General features: G+C 46.8%; 1 protein-coding gene across 2 annotated transcripts in view; it reads right to left on the minus strand.

Annotated features, from left to right (window-relative positions):
- The window catches only part of STON2 (stonin 2), a 143,033-nt gene extending 129,088 nt beyond the window's left edge, over nucleotides 1-13,945 (minus strand). For both annotated transcript variants that reach the window (XM_078054059.1, XM_078054058.1), the window contains exon 1: nucleotides 13,811-13,945. The gene's annotated coding sequence lies outside the window, so the exon portion shown is untranslated. The remainder of the gene's footprint in view (nucleotides 1-13,810) is intronic.
- Between the last annotated feature and the right edge of the window lie 287 nt (nucleotides 13,946-14,232).

Genomic DNA, 14,232 nt, shown 5'->3' on the forward strand with positions numbered 1-14,232 from the left:
TTGAGGTGGTGCCCAAGAGGTGACCAACAAAGGAAGGTTAAATCTCGCCAGGAACCAGTACTGGTATGCAATCCCACATACACAGAAAATGGAAGAGATGACCTAATAAATGTTGGACTGTGGGTTATTTGTGCTCATGGAGCTTCTGCAGGTTCTTAGAATTCTCACTGCCACAAGACATCATCCGTTCACACCTTTTTCGTTCATTCCGTAAGATTTCTTCAGCATCTCCTGTTGCTAGGCATGTTCTAGTGAAATTCTAGAGACAGAGGAGTGAGACTCAGACCTTGCCTTGGAGAGGGAGATAGGCAAATTAAACAGATAATCACAATACGGTGTGATCAGGGTACCCCAGGAGAATCCAACAGTGCCATGAGCACAGAGAGGAGCGGCACCTAGCCCATCTTGGGGTCAGTGAAGAAAACTGAGGGAAGGTGGTACCTGGGCAGGGGCTTGAAAGATGAACAGAAATTAGCTGGGGGCAGCGAAAAAGGAGATTCCAAGCAGTATGGCATCAGTAACAACAGAACAAGACAATGCATCATGGTTAACTAGAGGGTGACATTCGACTTAGCCATGTTTAAACAGTGACATTACCATACAAAACCAGTTTGGGTACCGAAAAGTATGTGCAACAGACATCCTTGTCTCTTATATTCATCCCCAGACCTTCCCCCTCAGCTCCATTCTTGAACATCACTCATTACTGACCCCAACCCCTGGAGTATGTATGTATCAGAGATGGGGTAGGATCTGAAGATAAGAATAAGACATGGCATGAGGCGAAGATGAGTCTAAGAAATGAATTTTATGTTCAGGGATTGCCTGAGATTCAGGAGCGGTATTAGGAATGGGGCAGGAAGCCAGGATGGGGGTGATGCAGAGCTAGAGTGTTTTGTACATGACTTAGAAACTTGAAGTGTAACAGTTTTTAATAAGTTCCCCCACGTAAAATGGCTATAATAAAACGTGATATGTTCATACAAAGTCTATGAGATGAATGAAAGCATGTTGTATTTTCTAAACTACAAGCAGCTCAGTCTGACTGAAGAAATAAGCCTGGAGAATAGTAAGGCAAAAGGCTGGAAAGATGAGGAATCAGGTCAGACAGGGCCTTGTGAGCCATGCCAAGAAGGTTGGGTTTTGTCATAGGGTAATGGAGATCAATTAAACAATTTTAAACGAGGAAATGATATGATTCAATGTATTTTAGAAAGATCATTCTGGAAGCAATGAGGAAGACAGACAGGAGGGTGGGAAGACCAGCTTGTAATCACAGTGATGAGGCATGGCAAGATGAGGGATAAAAAGGAAAGATGTTTTTTATGAGCCATTGAAAATGAAAGATCATCAAGACATGGGAATAAAGTCTATTTGAAGCTCATTTAGGTTGAGGGAGTAGTGATGTAGTAAGTGGATGAAAAAGACTAGTGGGGCGCCTGGGTGGCTCAGTCGGTTAAGCGTCTGCCTTCGGCTCAAGTCATGATCCCGGAGTCCCGGGATCGCGTCCTGCATTGGGCTCCCTGCTCAGTGGGGAGTCTGCTTCTCCCTCTGCCCTTCACCCTGCTTGTGCTCTCTCTCTCTCAAATAAATAAAATCTTCAAAAAAAAAAAAATGGAAAAGAAAAAGATCTTTAGAAAACTGGATACTTTTCTGGACATTCACCATCCTTCAGAAGGACTTCATGGGGAGGAATGATTGAGGGGTGGTAGGATATGAGGAGTTCAGTTTTAAACCCAGTGAGTTTGATGGGCCTGTGGGACAACCACACTGAGATGTCTTAGGGTCTGTTAAACAGATCAAGAACTCAGAAGAAGAAAAATAAGTATTAATAACACAGATTGAAAGGTCACTGGTAGCCATGGGTTTGGAGTAGGTCACCTAGAGAGAATGTACAACGGGAGGTGAAACAAGAAGGGTGTGAAGGTCAACATACACACGCAGGGCATGAGATAAACAGACATCGGAGAGGTCACTGAGCATGCCTCCTCCTGTCACCATCATGAAGGCCTGCACCAAATCCAACCTTCTGTTGCAAAATCAACCTGGTTTACTTAGAACCCAGAGGAAGACCAGGTAAAAGAGATACTGTGTTAACTTCAACAAGCAAAGTCTTCAGGTGACAGAGAGTTAGGGCAGCTGTACGTGAGCTCAAGGACAGCTGAAAAGGGGAATGGGAGGCATTAGATAGAAATGCAGGGAGCGTGCATTTCTGGACTTCCAGCTCTCCAGCACTTGAAGAAGTGAAACCTTCCTCCCCTTGCTATAGTGCGGGCCTCTGTGGGTGCGCCTAAGTTGTTTTCACACTGACACCAATACTCCCACTACATACACGTGTCATACACATGTTAGAAACAGTTCTCTAGTTTGGGTCAAGGCCAAGATGTACAATTAAAACTTGAACGTCTCCCCCTAGAACTGCTCTTAATTAAAAAAAAAAAAAAAAAAAAAAGAGTATGGATCTCTGGATGTGTTTGAAGTATCATTTAAGCCAGAGACCCTCATGTCCAAGTAAATACACATACATGCAACATATTTACAATTTCGGGTGCTTCACAGACACCTTTGCCCAAGTTCCCTCCACGAATCCCCTAGGGGGTTCTTGGGCTCCCTGTGGAAAGCTCCACCCTAGAAAAATTTATCTAGCTCCTGTCACTTTCAGACTGTTCAAAACAAAACCAAATCATTCCAGAAGAGCACAGCAGAAGGAAGCCAGGCGCTGTGGCTTCCACTGACCCTGAACTGATAATTCCTTATTTCCGTTTTCAGTAATGCAGAGGATATCTCCTTCCCTTTTCTAAGAATCCCTCCCCTCCAGCTCCCCCCCCAACAAAACAGACCACAGGCACATAAACCAAAACAACCCAGCCCAACGCTAAAAGTCAGGCCTCTCGGGGAGCAGCTACGGCAGGGCCCCAGGCTGACTGTGACATGATCCTCACGCAGCGGGCCCCCTTACAAACGAGAAACATCCCTAGTTCATGACTGCTGACGGGGGCGGGGGACAGGAAGGTGGCCACCCTGGGTGGGCTTGGCACGGTGCAAGAGGCGAGTAACTGTCTGCTGACTGAGGGCTGGCTCTGCTTTCCTAGCGAGGGTCTTGGGTTTCGATGGGTGACAGGTACTGTCGACACCCCGTACTTTTTCGGAGATTGTTAAATTTAGAGAGCAGATAAGTTAGGACGTGTTACAACTTCTAGGACAAAATAATCTTCATTATAAAAATGCAACCCACTCGGCACATTTAAATGGTGACAACTCACCCACCTCCACGCTCCTGGTGAATTTCCCTTTTTTGCATCTATTTTTCTAATGTATATTTTATTATGAAAGGAATACACTCTCACTAAAGAAAACTTGGGAAATATAAAAAAGTATAACTATTGCTGAACTTCTGAAATGATGTGATTTATAAAAATTCCCTTTGCATGTACCTTTTTCAGCTTCCCAGGGACACTTCATTGTTTAAGGTGAGGCGTTCCTTTTTTTGGGGGGGTGCTTGTCACCACAGACAAATGGGACAGGATCTTTGACCTTGTGACTCTCTGAGCTCTCACCTCGTGGCCAAGAATTATTTATTCTATTGTTTTTTCCAAGTTGATGGAAATTTCCCACCGTTTATGCCTATTCTCTTCACTTCCTCAACCTGAAAGACTGGAAAGAAAAATTTAATCACTGGAAGCTCTTTCCTATTACTTTTTCTGCTTCAGTCCTCATACCACCCACCTCCATCTGGAGAAGTTTTCTCAAAAATTCTAGCAGGGATTTAGAAACCAACCACACCGTTATGTGTATTTGGTCCTGCCACCACTAATAGTTATATGTCTTCTGGTGGATGTCTCACTGACGGTAACTCTTGCAAAACAGAAAAGCCACAAGTTCAAAGCATATAAACCCATAAATGCAAACACAGCAGACATGCTAATTAGAGAATCCAGAGGAAGACTTCAGAATTTGATTCTCCCTGCCTCTGGATTCTTATTTCGCTCTGAGAGGGAGACTTTTTAAAAAGCAGATCCAGAATCATATTATTTGCTGAGTGAAATTAAGGCCTTGGATGCATTTTCCAATCAAGTATAAAACTGGAATCTAAAACAGTAAGGAAGGGTCAGTTTAGTAGAGAAAAGCGAGAGCCTTCTCACCTGGCTTGCAGTGGCAAAGAGCACACATGAGGTTAGCGTATATGATACTGAAAAGCTGTCATTGCCAGGATATCCATTTTTTCTGTGTTTCAGTTTTCGGGTCTCTGAATGCTTGTGTATCTGTGATTCACATACCAACTGCCGCATCCACGGGCCAGACTTGATTTCTGGATGCGGTGTTTCAATTACAGAGAAAGCATACAAGGCTGACATATGTGTGCAGAATTTATTGCAGTATCTTCTTGACCTCTTTTACTTTTAATAAGAACAAAAAAAAAAATAGCAGTATGGGTTAAATTGAAATGTGGTTTTCAGTTCAGGGGAAATGCAAAGGGCTTTAAAAGTGGTGAGCTGTCACCACTCCTCACTTCCAACACGACGGCACGAACAGTGAGAATTTTACTGTGATAAAACGATTAACAGCTTCATCACATTGATATAGCTGCACTCACTGAGCCCCCAAACCTCTGAAATGGGCATTTTTACTACCATTTCCCATCTCCAGATAAGGAAACTGAGACTCAGATGATAAGGCGCTTGCCCAAGGGCACAAGGGGAGGAAGAGGTCAAGTTGTATCTGACCCTAGTCTATTGACTCTGAAGTCCAAGCATGACAGAGCTCAAGCAATAAACTCTCCAAAGGAAAACGCCAGCATCATAGTTCATTTCACACTAGAGAATGAAGAAAAGAACAAACCGGAAAAGGAGAGCTGGCTTGACTTTTCCACTGGAGCTAGAATGCCCCCAGGTTCAGCCCCACGGCCCCATCTCCTCTTAGGTCTGCTTTAATCCTTTCGTGGCTTTAGCTCCCATTTCCAGCCAGGGACCCCCACACAGATGTTTCCAGCCCTGACTTCTCCCCTGACTCTGATGCCCACTGAGCACCTTCACTTCCATGTTTAATAGGCCTCTCAAAAGTCACGTCTCCATAACTGAATAGCTACTTTCCCTCCAAAGCTGCTCATCCAGAAGCCTTCCCCATCCAACACGATGGCAGCTCCATCTTTGCCATGGCCCTGAGTGACAAAAACATCAAGTCATCCTGGACCTCCCTCTTCCTCCTACACGGTTTTTCTCATGTTCATTTTACAAAAAGACACTGTGCAAACAGATTTCTCCCATGCTTAAGATGGCAAGCTCCCCTAATACATGAGATAAGACATCGTTTGTGTACGACCTGCCAGGAGCATCTCTCCTAAAGCAGTTAGGTGAACTTCATCCATCACAGCGCGGGCTACCAATGTACAATGATGTTCACCTACCACTTTTTATGGGCTACTTGATAAAACACTTATGTAACACTTCCTATCTCCCAGACATTGCTCTCAAAGTGCTTTACAACTAATGAATTCATCTAATCCTCCTAAGAACTCTCTGAAGCAAGCACCGTTATTATCTCCTTTCCATAGATAAGGAAACTAAGACACTGGGAAGTTAAACAGCTTGCCCAAGACCACACAGTTCAAACCTGGACAGTCTGGCTCTGGAGTCTGTCCTCTTAACCACTCACCACGCTCCATCCATGAAACAGACTTGTCCCCCTGGAAGTGCAGAAATGAACCTACTTTGCTTTCTTATGGCTGGGGCCCACCTCTGCCAAGTTCCTGGCATTCTCTGTCCTCTTCAATGGAAAGTGGTAACCAAATGACAAGGGACCAAAGTCCCCCCCCCCCCCAGCACTGTGCTGTGACCAGCCAGGTCACCCAGCGGAATCTAGTATGTGACAGCAAATGACTCTGTCTCCTTGGAACTGCCTCCCCAAGGCCTGCTCAGGGGTCAGGAACTGAACACCGACCAACAGCAGAGCAGGAGGGCTCCAGGGCCCCTGAGTGTGATGGATGGTGCAGCTGAGGCAGGGGGGCTGCTGTGGAGGCTACTGGGCCAATTAGGCTGCAGGTGAGTGCCTGGGATGTGCTGAATTTACTCAAATGGATCCTCCCAACACTCCCCCCCCCCCTTATAGATGTGACTCTCATACCAAATTTATTAAGGAGAAAGAAGTAGGTAGAAGAGAAGCACGTGTGTGTCAACAGCCCTGCTGACAATGTGAACTGACAGCAAAAACAAGGACGGTTTTCCTTCTAGCAGGATCTCTGTGGGTGTGCTCAGAGTGCATGGACTGCCCCTGTTAACTCTTTAGAGCACTTTTCCTTTAGTTTCCAGATACAATAGTGACGAAGCGCACAGCTTCTAGAATTAGGAGGTTGCGGTGGGGTCAAAGCCCTATCTTCACGACAACCTCTGACAGTTACTTAACCCCCGGTACTACTAATTCCCGACCTCACAGAGTTGAGGCGGAAATTAAGTGAGATAATGTGGAGTAAAACGCTAGCAGAAGACCTGGAACATAGCAAAACTCGATGAATGGTGGCTACTGAGAGTGATTTTGATAATTTCACTAATAAAAGTTGTTCATACCCTTCGACTATTTAGAGTCTTAAGTGGAAGGAAATGTAAGGACAAGGAGTGATGTAGAAAAAAATTAATACTTTATATTTGGCCAAAGGTGGGAAAATACACAAATAAAACTGTATTTCTGACAGCTCTGGTTCACACGTTTAAATAACGTACAAACGAAAAAGCTCACCGGCTGTGGATCACCCTAGCCTTATCCACTTAACTATGGTATTACAATCTTTCTCCTTTAAAAACTCAAGTCAAGAGAGACAAATATATTTAGTTTCTAAAGCAAACAGAGGAATAAAATCTGTTTTCATTTAAAGCATCTCACTTTATTTTTTTTTTAAGCAATTAGCTAACTTCAAAGGGTAACCAACGGAGTGATTTTTTATCAGGCTGGCAAGGGTCTGGTGTCTCACTTCAAAGTTCGGGCAGATTGAAAGCCACTGATAGTCCTGCTACTCTGGCTGGCATTTGGCCCAGAAAGTGCTGAGAAGGCCAGTTTGTTCAGATGGTGTGTGTGCACAGACCCACAGCACGAAAATGGCACCTCTTTCGGTGAGAGCCGGGGTTCAGCCTGAAAGAGAAGGGTGTGTAATTATCCCATCCCCAAATTAAAATCAACGAGGGTCTTTGGGGTGCCAGCCGAGAGCCCCCGTGGGACATAAGAGTAGATGGAGAAAGTCCTAATTAGATGGAAGGGGCTCCGAGTGCTTAGTGCCCCCATTCTTATGAATATCTGTGAAGCAACTTAAGCGGGACACCACCAAAAATCCGGGGAGGTGGGTCCAGTGCACACAGATGTGCCAGGGGATTCCTGCATGACTTGAAACAAGTTGCTTGACCTTCCCAGGTCATTTTGCAAGCAGAGTGAGACCAACCAACTGCGTGCCAGTCTGACAGAGTTTATGACGGGATTAGATTTTATTTATAAAGAGGTTTGACATCCTTAGCTCCATAGTGCTTTCCTATTAATAAAATGAACATGTTAAGAGCTCAAAGTAGAGTCCAGAGTTACTCATCTGCTCACAAATCACCAAATGGCTTCATTTTTCAGGATGTAATACGAGCCATCAGAACATTAGAATTAGACGATCACATGGCAGTCAAAAAAGGAAGACTTTAAGAAGTGGTCTACCTCAGACCTCCCTGTCCTCTCCTACTTGACTCCGTCACTCCAGACACAGAAGTCTAGCCACAGACCTGGACAAGCTCGTACAGACTATCAGAGCCACAGTTCGCCGGGGCCCATTCCCTAAAACCCACTGTGCCCACCGAAACCCTATTTCTACCTCCAATCAAGCGTGACTGCTCCTCTATGAACCTTCCCAGCCCAGCACAACCTCAGAAAGATTCCTCGTCTCTGAGTTCACAGTATGTGGTGCCCCCTTTGATTATACTATTGATCTCACTGTTATCTGACTACTAATTCTGTATAAACATTATGCCCTTTCTCCCTCAGATCAGAGGCTGTGTCGAAAGAATAAGCATTACACTTCTCTGAATTCCTAACATCTTCCCCAGAGCCTTGTACCCAGAAGATGCCCAATGCCATTCCCATGAAGCTGCCTTCAAAAGATTTTACTGGGCCATTAGCAATCTGCAAAGTAGCTTCACACTCATTATGAGGACACTGCACAAAGAACATTAACCTTCCCTTACCTGTTAGTGAAGCCACCTCAGAGCACAAGTCGGGGTTAGTCTGAGGCCAGCTGAGGCCAGTGGAGGTGTGCACAATGAACAAAAAAACTCAAGGAACTTTGAGTTTTCAATCCTGCCCTTCTATTATCTGTCTATAGATTTTTGGCCAACTGTTTCTCATTAATCGCATTTCAGAAAACCAGCGATAGCACAAGAAATCTACCTCTTGACACTGCTAGAGTTGTGAGATAATATATATGACACATTTAACATTTATTCAACATAAACAGAGAGAGGATACTATTTATGTAGTGGTTTAATGTGTATTTTTCTTAAATATCAAATTGCCAGATAAATGCTTTTCCATGGGGGAAAGTAACACTTTCTAAAGAATATGCTCAGCATTTTAGATCCCTCCTGGCTAGTTTAAGTGTCCCTTTCCCTCACTGACTCTCACGCGGGCCTGGGGTTTGGTCTGCTACATCTTTTGCAACTTTATTTATTTATTTATTTATTTATTTTTTTTTTTTTTAAAGATTTTATTTATTTATTTGAGAGAGAGAGAATGAGAGACAGAGAGCATGAGAGGGAGGAGGGTCAGAGGGAGAAGCAGACTCCCTGCTAAGCAGGGAGCCCGATGCAGGACTCGATCCCAGGACTCCAGGATCATGACCTGAGCCGAAGGCAGTCGCTTAACCAACTGAGCCACCCAGGCGCCCTTCTTTTGCAACTTTAGACCAAGCTTCCTGGAGACCTGAGATCGAGGGAGCTACAGAGTTTCACTGCAGAGCTGACCAAGGGGAGGCCAAGTCCACAGGAGGAAGTGGAACAACTGGCTTTTCCAAAATTACCTGGCGAGGAAACAGGCCAGCAGAGATGGCCTCAGGCCTCCTGGCTATAGGTCATGGCTCCAAACTTTCTCATCCACCTCTGGAGGTGTGCAGAATCCTCGGGCATTCTGCTGTTTCAGAAAGCACACCTTGTAAGTGTGGTTTGTCAAATCACAATTAGGGAAAGGGTCTTTTCAAATATTATTCACATCTCATTTTATAGTCCAGGGCCACCCTGACATTTCTTACTTGATACAAATTTCATGCTCATGTACTTCCTAGTACAGTCTATCCACACCCCAATGTGCGGCATTTGGCCCAGACTATTACTCTCATACCACCTCGAAACAAATACTCTCATACTACCTCGAAACAAATACTGTAACCTGCTGGCCAGCACTCAAAATGCTGACTCTGAAAGTATGTCATGTATTCACATAGTGTGGGCAGGCATGTCACTGATTATCAGGACCCTGGCAGAGTTAACACTTCTTCCACATCCAGAATTGAGAAAAATAGAGTGACAAAGAAAACAAACCCTCACTGTGTTTTATTTCTTGTGTCATGTTGTACATGCCAACATATTTTCTCCTTCACGTCCACTCTTGGAATACTCTCTCATTACAGGAGCGGTGAGTCATTGTTGCGACCTGCTCCACCCATGAGTATAAGCTAAACTATGGACATCTTGAGTTCTCAGGGGGTTATTTATCTTGGGAAGGTTGATCACACTTTGCATGATCATATGGTACAGATGTTTATTCATGAAGATGACCTCAAGTGAAGCAAGAAATTTCTTGGTCTGACTATTTAAAAATTCAGCCAAATGTCCACCCAGTGGGCAAACCCCAGTTCCAGAAGAAATTAAAGCTGAGATGAGCAGAAGTGTGATGGATCAGGACTGATGTACGCTGACAGACTTGAGTGAGAGGTCTCGAGACAGACAAAAGGGTGTGTGCTCACCAGTGGTGGGGGTGGGGGGGGCCAGGGAGTAATCAGGGCAGAATTACAAAGGGAGGAGATAAAGTAGCACTTATATGCTTCTTCTGTGAATCCAAGCTTCTTTCATTTCCTCTGGGTGAGAATTACATCCGCAATGTAATAAAAACCTAGAGACTCAGTCACTCTTACAGACCCCACTGTCACTGCCAGCCTTCAGCAAATCTGCCAAATGGAGAATGCTGGGACCTTCCAGACTCCTCCTCCTTCCATTAGGCCCTGCTATTCAGGCCTTTTCCTCAACCACATCTTAATTTCTCCCTTTAGCACTGTGGTTTTCCAAGTGTGGACTTTGGACTGGCAGCATCAGCATCACCTGAGCGCTTGTCAGAAATGCTAATCCCCAGGTGCCACCCCAGACCTACTGATTAAGGAACTCTAGGGGTGGGATCCACAAATCTATGTTTTCTCAAGGGCTCCGGGTGATTCTGAGGCACACTAGAGTTTGAGAACCGCAGCTTTAGATGACATTAAGATGAGAGAGCATGGGGGCACCTGGGTGGCTCAGTCGGTTAAGCGTCTGCCTTCGGCTCAGGTCATGATCCCAGAGTCCTGGGATCGAGCCTCACATCAGGCTCCCTGCTCAGTGGGGAGGCTGCTTCTCCCTCTCCCTCTGCCTGCCGCTCCCCTACTTGTGCTCTCTCTCTGTTAAATAAATAAATAAAATCTTTAAAAAAAAAAAAAAAGATGAGAGAGCATGTGCATTTTAGGAGAGGACTTACAAAGAAGGGAGTAATTTTCTAGCAGTGGAATCTCAAGTCATGTGACAGATAGTGAGGGAGATTTAAGGCTGCTGAATTCGTTCGGGCCCTTACCATCTCTCATTTTTAATCTCACCTATTTCAGTCTTCTCCCCACATTTCCACTAGAGACATGTGCTTGGCCTGAAAAATCTGACCATGTCAAACCCCAACTTAAAAACCCTTCAGTGGTTGCTCCTTGCCCATAAGATAAAGTTCCAAACCTCTGGCACAGGACCCAGGGCCCTTCATCATCTGCCTCTGGGCCACCTCCCTGGCCGTTTCCTTCTGCACTTTCCCTCCTACTCAGCCATACCTCACTGTCTGCAGGAGGCTCGTATTTCCCCATCCCACTGACATGGGGTTTGGCTATGTGGCTTACCTTGGCCAAGAGCATAAGAGTTGAAGTGATGTCTGCTGCTACTTCTGAGCAGATATTAAGTGCCATACTTTTGTTTTATCATGTTCTCTTTTTTCCCATTCCCATAAATAAGATCAGTATTGTCCCAAAAAGAGGCTGTTTCTTAAGCCTCGGTGGGGGGAGTGTGTGTCTCAGAATGAAAACAGATAAGGAGCAGAACCATAACTGACCTGCACTGGACTTGCAGCATAAGTGAGAAATAAGCCCTGTAAGTCACTGAGATTTGGGGTTATTTGTTATTTTGCTTAAACTGACCATTATGGCACATTTGATCCCCCATATTCCCTCTGTCTGGAATGTCTTTCTCCTCTGCTCTACCTTTCCTTCCAATCCCACCTCAATCCTATCTGCATAAGAGATTTGCTCATCATTCTACACTCAGCTCAGGTGTTATCCCCTCAATCAAGTCTTTTTTCGTTCCTAAGTATAACTGATCGACTCCTACCTGTAGGATCCCCTTTGGATGCTACAGACCTGTAATTGTGTCCTTGGAACTTTGCATTCATTAGCACCATCTTTAGAACAACTCCTCTTAAAAAAAAAAAAAAAATGAGCCGTCATTTTACAGAGTGGGAGACTTTGGCTCAGAAAAGCAAGGCAACTTGTCTACGTTTCCCAGCCACAGAAACAGTTTTCACCGAGTGCGGGTCTGGCTCTGAGTTCAGCAATCTTTCTCGTGCCCCACACACCTCCCTCCCTCCTCCATCAGCAAGCTTTCAGATCATCCCATTTTGGTGGAGAGAGTAAAAGTCTACTTATCAACAACTTAAAAGGTTGTGGAATTAATTTGACACTTGAAAGACTTGCATCTGGAAGTGGGCTTCTTACCCCCTGAGAAGATAATCACTTCCTCTAAGTGGATGGATTTATTCGAAGGCTCTTGGCAAAAGCACTGGGGTGCTTGCAGAACTGAAGCATTTTGTCTGTACCTTTCCCAGGTAGTGTGGTGTGCTAAGCCAGGCAGACTCCCACTGACACTGCCTCGGGAACCTTAGGAAAGGTCCTTTTGGGTTTGTCACAGGATAGGATATTAAGGAGCAGAGGGTTCAGAATTCCAAGTAAGTCAGCTACATATTGATATTTTTCGGTAAATGAACAAGGAAAAGAACAAGGATAGAAAAGTGACACAGTGGCAAAGAACTGCACCAGACCACCCCGGTCAGACACGGGAATAACTGCCTAAAGTGGGAAGGGCAATTTTAGGTTTCTATGAGCTGCTGGCTCTTTGTTGTGCGGTTGGGCTTTTTATTTGTTTTTCTCCTCCTTTCCCACTCTTTAAACTTGTCTAAGGGAGGACTGGAAAGTATAAGAACCTTCAAATCCTCCCCCATCAGCCATACCAATCAAAGATGAGCAGTCAACAAAGTACCAAGATATTCTTCTCACACGACACTCATAACAATTTTTTCAAGGTTACAAAGTTTTTCTCAGTTACTAATTGGAATCCATTTATCTCTTTCACCATTCCAATGGAGTTTTTTTTTTAATCCCTCAAAGGATGTATTACCTTTAAATGATACCATCAGAAACATTAATAATAGCATTTTTCCCCTTTGAGTTTAGAAAGCTGTTCAGAGCTCCAAATGGTCACTGGGCCCGTTAGGACACATCTGATTTACTCTTTAAAAGACCATCCACTTCGTATAACAAATAAGAGCCAGCATTTACTGGGTATTAGCATTGCGCTCTGTGTTTTTCGGGCATTGGTTTATTCAATCCTCGAAAGGAAGCTATCGAGCAGGTGAAATCACTTATCGCCACCTTACAGATGAGGAGAGTGAGGCACACAGAGCATGAAGGATCTGCCTGAGAGAAAGGGTGTCTCTCCCTTTCAGAGGCCAGTAGCTGCACAAGACGACAGTTAATGATTCACCCACAGCCCTTAGGGAGCTCCTTTCAGTAGGGACAACACATGCACTTAACACATTCTCTTTCTCTCTCTCTCTCTTTCCCTCTCTCTCGGTCTCTCTCTCTCTATCTCTCATCTTCAACTCTTCTTCACCCAGCAAGAGGCGGGTGTCCAGCAAATTGCTTGGCAACGCGCGTAGGAAACTCCATCCAAAGCCCGGGTCTGCCGGGTCCAGGCTGCCTCTGGGCGCTGTCCAGCGGGCAGCGCGCCTGAGAGGCCAGGCAGGGGTCCTGTCTCCGGACACCCCGAAGGTGGGGCGGAACGCCAAGGCCGGGATTTCACGCGGGGGGGGGGGGGGGGAGGCACCGTCCCCAGGGACACCTGTTGTCGCCTCCCCACTCGGGCCAATAAAGATGTCGCGGGGACTCACATTTCAGGGAAGACACCCGTCCTCAAATAGTGTCCGCGTAGGGGTGAGGGGTTCGCAGGTGTCTTCCACGACACCCCCCCACTTCGCCCACCTTGGGCGGGCTCACCTCACCCCCTCCCACCCCTCGACGCCGCGGGCTGGTGGAAATGTCGCGCCTCCCCGGGGCTCCGACCGAGGAACGCGCGGAGGTGTGGGGGCCCGCGGGGCGAGGGGCAGGGCCCGCGGGGCGAGGGGCAGCACCCGCGGCGCTAGGACCTCGCGGGCGGCCCGCCCCCGCCCCCACCCCTCGCTCGCTCCACCTGCGGAGCCCCACCGGCCGGGCACGCTCGCCTCCACCGCGGGACGCGGGCGCTGTTACCTGCGACGCCGCCTGCAGGCTCCCAAGTGTCGGCCGGAACGCCGCCGCGGTAGAGCCAGCAGGGCTGGCCGGGGGAACCTCGCCCGGCCCCGCCGCTCTCGCTGCCCTCCCTCGCGGCCGCAGCGCCGCCGCCTGCTCCCGACTCTCTAGGCTCGCTCCGCGCCCGCCGGCTCCTGGCGCCGCTCCCGCCGCTCCTGATTGGCCGCGGCGCGCGCCCGAGCCGCGCCCTGATTGGGTGGCCGAGAGCCGGGGCGGTGGGATGGGCGGGGCGCAGCCTGGACCTGCTCCCGGTGCCCCCGGCGCCGCTGCCTCGCGTCCCCGCTGCACCTCCGGACCGAGACAGACACGAAATCGGGATCCTGCCCCTCTGCGCCGAGTGAGGCCGGTTGTGGAAGCACGCGATGGAGCGGAAAGTAGCACAA

This window comes from Halichoerus grypus, chromosome 8 (genome assembly GCF_964656455.1).
Source record: "Halichoerus grypus chromosome 8, mHalGry1.hap1.1, whole genome shotgun sequence".
Classification (NCBI taxonomy): Eukaryota; Metazoa; Chordata; class Mammalia; order Carnivora; family Phocidae; genus Halichoerus; species Halichoerus grypus.